Raw genomic sequence first — 12094 nt, 5'->3', positions numbered from 1 at the left:
AAAGGGGTTTGGTGTAGTGGGGTGGGGCCTTGGCTGTTAGACAGGCAGTCAAGGTTCGATTCTCATGAGTGTCACCCTTTTACGCAAGCCAATACTTATCATAGGCCGCAGCACGATGATAGTAGGTATGGCAAGCTGAGCCAGCGTGACTAGGTCTTTGTGCTGGGTGAAGTTTCTTCCGGTTATAAATTCAAAACATATATAAACAGCATAAATTTATAACTAAAAATTCATTATTAAAGGTCAATTCTTATCAAATTAACTATGCTAAATTAAACTACTGTGTCACAGGTTTGATGACAACAACTTACAACAAAGAGATCTCACATTGGATATGACATTAAGGTACGAAGATAAGGATGAGTAGATATTGTTCATGCATGAGGGGGCCCCAGCGACCCTCTCTATCTTGATCGACCAATCATGAAATCCATAACCTCATGAAATTAGAAGAATGAAAAGAAAGAAAGAAACAGAATTTGTAGAAGGGCAGTTGGGTTACACTCATCCCTCTCTTCATACCCCCATATAAGATCTCATTGACTCAAGTTGTTTTAATCAAATCTGAAAACTTATATGGATTTAGTGTAGTCAATTTGATAGGAATCAACCTTTGGATTGCAATTTTTTTTGGACAAAGTAAAATCCCAATTTTTTAAATCAACAAAATTTAGAATGTTTATAGTCGTTGATTTTTGAATCCTCATAAAATCCTATACAAAGGTTTGAAATTCACTAAATACACCATGTAGATCATATCTATGAGTTTAGATTTGACCAACACAATTGAGATCTCAAGATAAAATATGAAGATAGGAATGGCATTAGGGTATGAGGGATATGAATCTCTATTACTTGCACTGTTGCACAGTTGCGGGGCCCACCTCTCAGGAAGAAGTGTCGTTAGTTTTCTTCCTTTTTCTCTTTAAACAGTAAGTTATTCATACTTGACATGCATTAGATAATACATCAACGGCTCTGGAAATTTCCAGCAAAGCAAGAATCTAAAACGTTACTTTTGGAAAGCAATGAGTCATGTACATTTTCTTACATACCCTTTACAAGAACGACGCAAAAGATGATACCCATCAAATCATTGTGGCTCCGTTTTAGGTGATACATGGAAATAAATTAAAAATGAGGACCACCCTTTTCCTTTCTTTTCCATCCATTTTTAACTAGGGTGAGTATCTCTATAATTTTTTCTTTTTTTTTAAATATTTCTATAATTTCTTTTTTATGTGAAATTGATATTTCTATGATTTCCACAATCGTGGGGTTTGATTTGTCACACTGTCCGAAAACGAAAGATAAAAATGACCCATAACGCTCTTTTGCTTACTCCAGCCGTTACATTAGTGAGAGAGAGAGAGAGAGAACATTCACCATTCAACATTACCAAAATACATCCAACAGAGAGAGAGAGAGAGAGAGAGAGAGAGAGAGAGAGAGAGAGAGAGTATAACACCAGTATTCAATGCCAAAATACGCCGTTTCCGGAATAGGGTGCCTGAGATTTTGAGTCCTTGAAGATTCTTACCGTCCTAAACGAAACTTGGTCTCCACCTCAAGGGTTGTCAATGGGTTAGGTTGTGGCTGTTGGGGTCTCATTGTCATTGTTGTGCATACGAATATTCAGTCATTTCTCAGCTGCCATGAATGGGGAGTGGGCGAAGGGTGGGGGCCAAGAAGAAGATTCAGGCAACCAAGGTTCATGGCCTTCATGGTTGAAGCCTCTCCTTGAGACCACCTTCTTTTCGAGTTGCAGGTTCCATGGGGAGCCCAGCAACATGTATTGCCTGGGCTGCATGAATGGCGCATTCTGCTCCTCTTGCCTCATCTCCCACCGTGGCCATCATGTCATTCAGGTCTCTCTCTCTCTCTCTCTCTCTCTCTCTCTCTCTCTCTCTCTCTCTCTCTCTCTCTCTCTCTAAGTGCTTTGAGACACCCAATGATCTAGAAAAGTGGAATAAGTTGGGATATTGCATTGCATTTTGCTCCAAAATGCAATGTCCCAACCTCTCTCTCCCTCAATTTTGGGGCACCCATTTATCTAGAAAAGTGGGATAAGTTGGCATTATATGTGGGATATTGCATTGTGTTCCAAAATGCAATATCCCAACTTATCCCACTTTTCTAGATATTCAGAGAAGGCTTTTTTTCCATTTCTTTTGTCCAGCGGAAACAAGAGGTCGATATTATAGGACATGGGCAATGCAGATCAGACGGTCATCATACCACGACGTGATTCGGGTGTCCGAGATCCCGAAGGAGTTGGACGTATCCGGGGTGCAGACCTACGTGATCAACAGCGCGAGGGTCGTGTTCTTGAACGAGAGGCCCCAGCTGAGGCCCACCAAGGGAAGCGTCCCTAATGCCTGCAGGACCTGCGAGAGAAGCCTCCTTGACTGCTTCAATTACTGCTCCCTCGGTTGCAAAGTAATAACTCAAAACCTCCCTCTCTCTCTCTCTCTCTACCATTGTCCCAGGCCACAACCTCTGTCATTGATTCACCAGTACCACCAATGCTTGCCTTCATATTTGGTGCATGTCTCTAGCTAGCATACATTCTCATTTCACTTTTGTATTGAAGATCGCCGGGATATCGAGTAGCCAACACCCGAGACTGTCGCCGCCGACATGTTCAGACTCTGGGGACCCATTCTCCGGCCACCAGAAAGATCAACCGCCACCGGATTCGAGGAGAGAGAGGCGAAGGAAGGGGATTCCTCGCAGGGCACCCATGGGATGTTGCTAAGTATAGGGAGAGAATTTCATTCATTTTACACTGTAAAGAAGAGTAGTTGGGATGAGAGAGAATCAATTGTGATTGTGGATTCGAATTGTAAAGGTCCAGCACAAAGGTCAGTGATTTAAGAATAAGTGAAAGATTGTGGGGTGTAATTTAAGATCTTTTCCCAAGGGGATTGGCTCTCTCACATGCTTAATTGGCTCGAACGTGCTTCGAATGAAAGGGAGGAGCACGTGCACGTGCATGCATGTGGTGGACCATCATTATTGCTTAAGGGATACAACCCTTTGCTTTCCTTTTTATTTGCTATTTTTTTCCCTTTTTTATGTTTATTGATATCTTATCGGTCTATTAGTGAAAGGATCAGGTGCAATGTAATTACATACTTTTACTGTGCCGCTGCATGATCGCCTTTCATCATTGCTTAGGCCGCACAGCCCACAGGCTGTATCCTAAAGCTGAAGGGTGATCAGGTGATATAGCACACTAAAAGTGTGCAATCACATTGCACCTGATCCTCCCTCACTCAATGATGGCTATGCACCTTTCAAGTTTTACCTTTTCTCGTAAGTTATGGTTAGTGGGGGAAGCAGGGCGAGAGGATAGGTAGCGTGAGAAAGGTGCTGATGGATGTTGAGATGCATGCATGGCTGGTGTGACATTGGAGATGTGGATCCAGGAAATTGAGTTAAGGTGAAATGTGATTGCCAGTAGGGATCACATCAGTTGACATGCATAGGATGAGTTTCATTCCGCATTAAATTGTAGCCGTCCAATCAATAACTAAGATTGGTCCACATTTTCACTTGGATGTAGACTGATCTTAACCGTCAAATTAAGGCTAGAATTGCCATAAGATTGAACCCATATGTCAACTTATGGAATCGTTTCTGTGTGATTGCACACTTTAAGTGCCTTGCTGCACCTCATCAGTCATCACCCACCATCTTCAGCCCCACAGCTGAGTCTGTATTCGTGGTTGATCAGGTGCAGCAGCACACTAAAAGTGTACGGTACCATTGCACCTGATCCTCCCTCGATAGAGTGAGTACAACGTTGCATGGTCCCAAGTGGTGGGCTCAAGCCTCGAGAAGATGGCAAATTAAACATTGGGGCTGGTGTTTATGATATCATTGATCTATATACAAGGTCTGATAAATTTGATGCCTTCATGGTCTAACGGATGGAAAAGCCAATTAATTTTGGTGTTTTTGATACATGCTGCACAGGATCCGTGCTGCCATGGTTAGGTTGCATGAATACCATCAAACCATGTCCACCAATTAGCACTCTCTCTCTCTCTCTCTCTCTCTCTCTCTCTCTCTCTCTCTCTCTCTCTCTCTCTCTCTCCAGTGTAGCCCATTCTTGCCTAAGTCTGTTTAATTGGAGCAATAACAATGACAAAAATCATGATAATGATGCATGATATGTGGGTTAATAAGATGGCACCCAAAACCATTAAACAGAATAGTCTCCACCTAGATGGGCCTCACAAAATTTCTTTTTGTCATCCATTTTCTAGATGAATGGCAGCCGATTGCAGAAAAAATGAATGGTTGAAATTCATCCAAAACATCCACACCTTTAGTACAATTTTGGGTGCGGTTCATTTTCTTGATGTACGACATCCATGAGGCCTTGGACACCTTTCCGTCCAATGCCCCTTGGACCTGATCTGCTCTCCCATTCTTGGGTCTCACAACTGGCAGGCTGAATCTCAAAGATGGTGGGTGATAAGGTGTAAGCACATAATGTGTGAAATTAATCATATTACACCTGATCCTTCCTTCATTTCATGCTGGACCCTTGGTTTTTCACCTATCCCCATCTTGCCATGGCACATCAAGGAGGGCACAACTATTCATATTATCCAACCTTAGTTATGCTTTAAGGGATCTCCTAAGTGCATGGGGAATTATGAAATAAATGGCTATTTTAAGCATGATTGAGCTGGATTGAAGGCTATACATACATGGACACCCTATCTTTGGATTGTTAAACAAGAGTAGGGTTGACTCACCAACTTTTCTAGTCCAAATTCCACCTTTATTTTTTACGCCCTACAAACTGTAAGATCGATTATGTGTGCGGAACGTGTGGACCCAGGGTCGAAGGTGTGTGCAGTGATGCAAGAAATCGTCATGGATTGTTACAATACTCACAGCCTCTTGCCTTTCAGCCTCATTTCTTGTTTTCGAAAATTAGTAATCTCTACACTTGCATCATTTGTAGAACCAGCTCCGAGGGCCTTTTTGTAATCCTGAAAGGGGGCTGAATTGAGACATGTATAATGGAGAAGTGCCCCCTTCAACCCCAAAGGTTACAACCCTTGAGACAAACATTGTAATTATCTTTTTCATATGTTTTGTTTAACTTCATTTAAGTTTAATTAATTGTTATATTAGATAACTACTGTAGGCCTGTTGACTTGTCTTATGGTCATTTATCCATATATCTCCCACTTGGCCGAAAGGGGGTAACATGTGCTACCAAGCTTGTTCACAACTTTGGACTTTGCATTGGTACACATTCTTGAGTTGTATATTATTCGCACAATTAATATGGACTTATAAATTCACCACTTTAGACATACTTCGTCTGACTCACATGTCTAGTGAAAACTTCTTCAATGATAGCTTTTATCAACAGATTTGCCACCATGTCACCTAAAAAAATATATTTCATTGTTATTTTATTTTTCATAAACAAATCATACACATATTAATATTTAACCTAAATATGCTTACTCTTAGAGCTATCTTCTCTTGTATACCAGTTTTGTTATCACAATAAATTTGAATTGGATCTTTTGAAATATCAAATTTTAAGTTATTTAGGAAGCTATTTATCTAAACATCAAAAGTGGCTGCCATGTTACATGTCATATATTTAGCTTTTTGGGTATGTTGTGCTACACACCCTTGTATTATGCATGACCGCGCAACTGCTCAACCTCTTAAAATAAATACATAAATAGAGGTGAATTTTGTGTCGTCTCTATCACCAACAAATTATGCATATGAATAATCCACAAGCTTTCGCCTATATGTTTGATAGCATATCTTGACTTCTTTTGTTCTCTTTAGATATCAAAATATCTTCTTCATTGCTTCCCAATAAAGAAACCAAGGATTGCTCTAGTATCTACTTACTCAACTCACAAAAAAAATCAAATCTGGTCTAGTGTGTAGGAGAGCATACATCTGGCTTCTAATTGCCTGAGCATAGAAAATCTCTAATTTCTTTTGTTCATCTTTTAGACAATCATTCTTGCTTAGTCTTAGACCTTTAACCACATGAGTTGACTTTGCTTTGGGACCTTTTGTTCTAAACTTTCTTTGAATGTGATCAATATATTTCTCTTAACTTAGGCATAACAATCTTAATTTTTTATCTCTTTAAATTTTAATCCCAAGTATATATGATGTTTTACACATATCTGCACTACATAAAATAGATCATTATTGACCAAAAAAATAGCGATAATAAATTATCGTCATCACTAAGAATTTAATCTCAATGATATATAATGTCATAGTGAAAAGAACTATTGTCGATGATAATTTATCATCTCCCTTATCCTGTCGACAATATGAATAGAAGACATTGAAGATGGTCAAAAAGAGATATTACCGATGATATTATTGTTAATTTGAAATTATGATGATAATTAATCAGCATAACTTTTTTTATAATTATGACGATAATTAATCATTGCCAATTACCAAACGACGATCATTATCATCACTTTTAAAGTACCATAGATAACGAATATTTATCATTGGTATTAAGAATATAGCCAACCAGTTTTATCATCAGTTATGCCCATTTTTTAATTTTGAAACTAACATAGCCGATGATAAATTATTGTCGCTCTAAGAAAAATAGATGACAATTTTTATCATTGTTATATCTATTTTATATTTTCAAACTAACATAACTGACAATAAATTATCATTGGTATAAGAAAAATAATCAATGGTGTTTATCATCGGCTATGTTAGTTTCAAAATTAAAAAGCAAAAAACAAAAAATTGGATATAGATTATGATAAAAATTGTCCTCTATATTTCTAATACCGACGATAATAAATCATCGGCCATGTTAGTTTCAAAATTAAAAAAAGATGGATATAGCCGATGATAAAAATCGTCGGCTATTTTACTTATACTGATGGTAAATTATCCTCGGCTGAAAATTATATTGCTGACAATATTTATTGTCAATTTTAAGCTAACATAGCAGTTCATAGATTACAAGTAATTAGCATATAGATGATGATAATTATTTTCATCAATAGATTACAAATAATCATCATAACTTATTTTATTGAGTAACTAAGAGTGAATTTAAACAGAAAATGATCGTAGTGTATGGAAAATATCACTAAAAATGAAATATGCACAACGTTTCTAAGAAAATCACTAATTTTGCATGATATCTGGTGGAAAACTCTCGATAATCTTTGCAAAAATCCCTCATGAGTTTTGCAAATATACTACTATAATCACGACAATCCTTGCAAAAATCCGTTAGGTGTGAATTTCATCAAGAGTGCCATAATGGTAGTTGCAAAAGTGTACTTTCATTGCAAAAATCATGAAAATTTTATGGAATTGATGAAGTTTTGCATGTAGTAGACTTTAAGAGATGCAAGATTTTGTTTTGGCATGAAAATTTACTTGTGTATATATATATATATAGGGTTTGTGTTTATTTTTTTATTTTTTCACTTGTATGTGAAAATAGTGGTAACACTTTCCCTTTAGAACCCTAACCCTTTTTGTTGTACCCCTAGGATGATTCATGAAAGTTTTTTTGCTTTATTCTGTTGTTTAGAAAAACCTTTTGAAAACAACCATCGTTTTGAAAAAATTATAAAAAAATAGGACCCCTGTTGCAAGATGTGCAACGACTTCTTCTTGAAAAACCATCGCAGGGGATCAAAGGGCGAACGAGCCTTCGATCATCTGCTCTCGCCTCACCCATCGATCCCTAACCACCTCTCAAGCCTTCTCCCCCTTCTCAATCATTTTCCCCCTTCTATATAAACAGGCATCAAGAGGAAGGGAAGGGATCCATTATTCGCCAAAGACCATCCATTAAGCGCATCCATCATCATCGATCGCTCTTGTATCATTCTGCAATTCTCCTACCATCGCATTCTTGCTCCTGATCAGGTTTTCTCATAAGTGCTTCTAATCCCCTCTCCTTCTTGATACAAGAAAAGAGTTCCACGAGAAGGAGAAAGAAGAATTCCCTCCTTCAGAGCCCCTGCAGTGTTTCAGTGAGTACCCTTTCATCTCTCAAACTCTTTTGTTGGTCTTTTTCCCTTGGCCTTGTAGTGTTTTTGTTTTGTTGTTGTGGATGTATTATGTATGTTTCCTGCTGTGAATATTTTATTTATGTAAACCTATGTTTTATTTAATATTTGACACATAAAAATTAAGTCAACATGCATAGATGGTGTGTGGGTGAGCAGTATCCCCCAATTAAGTCCACCTGCATTCTACCATTTTAGCAATAAACCCAGTTATAATAGAAAAATAGAGTCATACAGAAAGAGAAATAAGAGTATAAGGGCCTAAGGAGAGGGTCCTTGCATGCATGAGTGAGCCATCAAAGAGCAGTCCCTCCTCCATGACATTCTCTGGTGTCTTGGGAGCCTTCCTGAACTGCATGACATCCTCATAGTCAGTATTTAGCTATTAGTTTTTAATGAGTATTCTATTATAAATTTTTTTTGTAATTTATATAAGGTTTTCAATGAACTAATATAAAGTTTTATGTATGTTGTATATATCTTAGGTATCTCGTGAAATTCCACTAGAGGGGGGGTGAATAGTGAAGTACGATAAAGATCGATAAAATAAAATAATCAGGCAATAAGGCACAACACATGAAACACAGAATTTATACTGGTTTGGTCAGTACCCAAACCTACATCCAGTCCCCAAGCAAACCACTTAAGCTTTCCACTATAACATCCGAGTCACTGGATAAATAGTACAACACCCTCTTCCTCAGAGGTCTTCTTCTCTCAACAGAGAAGGACAACACCCTCTTTCACAGAGGTCTTCTTCTCTCAACAGAGAAGGACAACACCCTCTTTCACAGAGGTCTTCTTCTCTCAACAGAGAAGGGCAACACCCTCTTTCACAGAGGTCTACTTCTTTCAACAAAGAAGGAAAACAGTGAATAACAGAGTTACAATACTTCCTATGGAACCTTCAGAATGATATGAATGCACGAATGAAGGATTCTCAGAATGTTCTGTTTGTCACTCAGAGGATGCTCTTTGTCAAAGAGCTGGACTTGACTTTTTCTCTTTTCTTTCTTTTCCTTTTCTCTTTCTTTTTCAAGGCGCTCTTTTCAAATATCGAATAGGAGTTTTTCTCGTTGTAAGCACACACGTCTATTCCATTCCATGTTTGAATAGTTTATTTGAGTGTGTTTATATAGCTTTAAAAAAATAGTCGTTACATTTTGAAATCGTAGCCTTTTTGAAATGTGAAATGTTATGTCATTTCAAAAAATATCTTTAGAGAAATTCGAGAATGCCTTTTTCTATAAAAGAAAAATATAGGGTACACTAGTCATTGTAATCTTTTTAGGTAATACATATTTTATGTAAAAAGTCTATTTCTTACAATAGTACATTGAACGTTGGGTTGTAGTTTTGTGTTTATTCTAATTAATGATTTGAGGTACATAAGTACTTCTTTACTTTAAATGAGTGTAAGTACAATGAGTGCTTTGAGATATTTATTTGTACATAGTCATGTCAAGTGTTTTCTTTATGTTGTGTTTTTCAAAGTCTTCAGAGAGAATGAGGACTTAAAGAAGGTCGACATTCTTTGAGAAGGATATTAACAAGGATTTGTTACAGGAGGTATTTAATGCTTTGTACAAAAGAGAATGATGACTTCAAGTAAGTCGACATTCTATGGTTTTGTAAAAAGGTAACTAGAGTCCTTTCAAAAACATATTATATTTGTTTTTCTTTTGTGTAGCCGATTTTATGTTTTTGTATTCTTCTTATATTAAAATCATTTCTTTAAAGAAGGTAACTAACATATTATATTTGTTTTTCTATGTAGTTGATTTTATGTTTTTGTCTTTTTCTTATATTAAAAACATTTCTTTAAAGAAGGTAACTAACATATTATATTTGTTTTTCTATGTAGTCGATTTTATGTTTTTGTCTTTTTCTTATATTAAAAACATTTCTTTAAAGAAGGTAACTAGAGTCTTTTCAAAAACATATTATATTTGTTTTTCCCTATGTAGACAATTTTATGTTTTTGTCTTTTTCCTACATTTCTTTTTCATGTTGTCTTGTATATAGTGTAAGGTACAATTATTACATGACAAAATATATTTTTCATAAAGGGTTGTAAGAAGGTACAATTATTGTTTTTCAAAAAGAAGCTTTTTGAAACTATCGTATACTTTTATGATATAGTTTTTATGAATGAGTATGTAATATGCAATATGCATGTTCCTGAAGGTTCTGTTACATATGACTCTAAAGAAGAAAAAGGTCTTCATCTTGAGGTAGCCGATCTCTTCATTTGAACTTTAGGAATGCATGGCTCATCAAGCTTTTTCTTCAAGGAGTATGATTGCACCATAGTTGTACTTGAACATGAAGTCTCCATCCTTATTGGGTGAGATATCCTTGCATCAAATACTCGTTAGATTTTATGGCAAAACATATTCAGTCATAATATAACATTTTTCAAGAGGACATATTATCATATCATATAAAATCAAATACGACAGTGTATCATATTATGTGACATCAAAACAGAGTTTCTCAACATCTCGCGATGTCTGCTACGTATAGACATGGTGCAAGAAAGGCCTACAAGTGTAGGCCACTAGCCCCAAGCCACCCCCAAGCAATATTTCATTTGAGGTAGCTAAGGTATAATTATTAATGTCGCGAGTTATGTGTGTATACAACCAATGGTACTTGCATGTATATGTTGATATTCAATTTTAATTGACGATGAAAATAGAGTAATGAGAATGAAAAAGGTATGCAGAAGCCAAAAATTAGTGAAGTGCTTTTGTTAGGAGAAGAACAGTTATTGATCAATGAAGTATATCACGTCGTTTAGTTGTTTGTTTGTTATGTTTGTATTTGGATTCATTTAAATCTAACATAAATGTATCACTTATTTTAATGATGCAGTACCTAGAAAGATTCATAGAGATACTTCAAAATTTGCATATGGAGAATTCCAAAAAGATACATGACTATAAAAGACCATTTACCTTGCCCCGTATTTCTTTGTCAGTCTTGAAGTGATGTTTCTATTATTTTTTTATTATCAAATAGAAATTAATTGGTAAATATTGAAATTTATAACAAATGCTCAATAGGCCAAAAAATCGAGAAGGGGCTCGCAATTTCTTGGAGGCTGACCACTTGTCATATCCATTCTATGAATATGACAAGGTATGCTTAATGTTTACATTTATATAACATAAATTTTTAATTGCACAATGACCTTAAACTCGATTTATGTTACAAATCTTGATTATTGTCAACTGGAGCAATTATCATTGTGTTCTTTGGAAAATAAATATGAATGTAAAGGAGTTTGGGTTGTACAATTCAACGAAGTCTACAGATCTTGTTGATCAGAACCTTAGAGATATTGTATGTTAACATTACTTATTCAATAATGTGCTTATTTTTTTCAAGTACTCATCAAGTTAAATGTTGTATTGCAAGTTATTTTTTTATAGGGTGGTTTGGCTACGATGTTTACATCGACTGGAAGGCCATTGTCGTGCAAGATATTCCTAAGCAAGCGAACTCGTAATGATTTTGCACATGTTTGTTAACTCAATGGATATATGGTCATGTTATTGACTTGCTATATGATTTTTACATCTATGATTGTAGAATATTTATTCTCATGTACATGTATTGCTTAGACTTATGAAAAGATTCAAATTTCATGCAGATTACTAATAACCCTTATTTTATTGTGGCTTATGCATAGAATATTTGTTGTTTTTATTTTATATTTTAAGCTATTGTTAGAAAGTTACTAATATAACTCTTATTGCAAACTGATGCAGACACATACAAGAAGCGGATGATAAAATTTTATAAACATGAAAGGAAGAAGGTCTAGCAACAATAGACCAAAGTAATTGCTGAGAAGAAAGAAAAGAAGGATGGCAACGTCCTTAAGGAAAATCATGCTGAGGAGGATGAAGAGAGGGTCGAGGGGGAGGAAAAGAAGGTAGGCAACGACCTTAAGAAAGATCATGCTGAGGGAGAGGAAGAGAAGCCATTGGATGATGAGTTGCTAGATAGTG

The sequence above is a fragment of the Nuphar pumila genome, chromosome 2 (assembly GCF_984573655.1).
Source record: "Nuphar pumila chromosome 2, dmNupPumi1.hap1.1, whole genome shotgun sequence".
Classification (NCBI taxonomy): domain Eukaryota; kingdom Viridiplantae; phylum Streptophyta; class Magnoliopsida; order Nymphaeales; family Nymphaeaceae; genus Nuphar; species Nuphar pumila.
The sequence above is the reverse complement of the archived record's forward strand: the minus strand, read 5'-3'. Positions refer to the sequence as shown.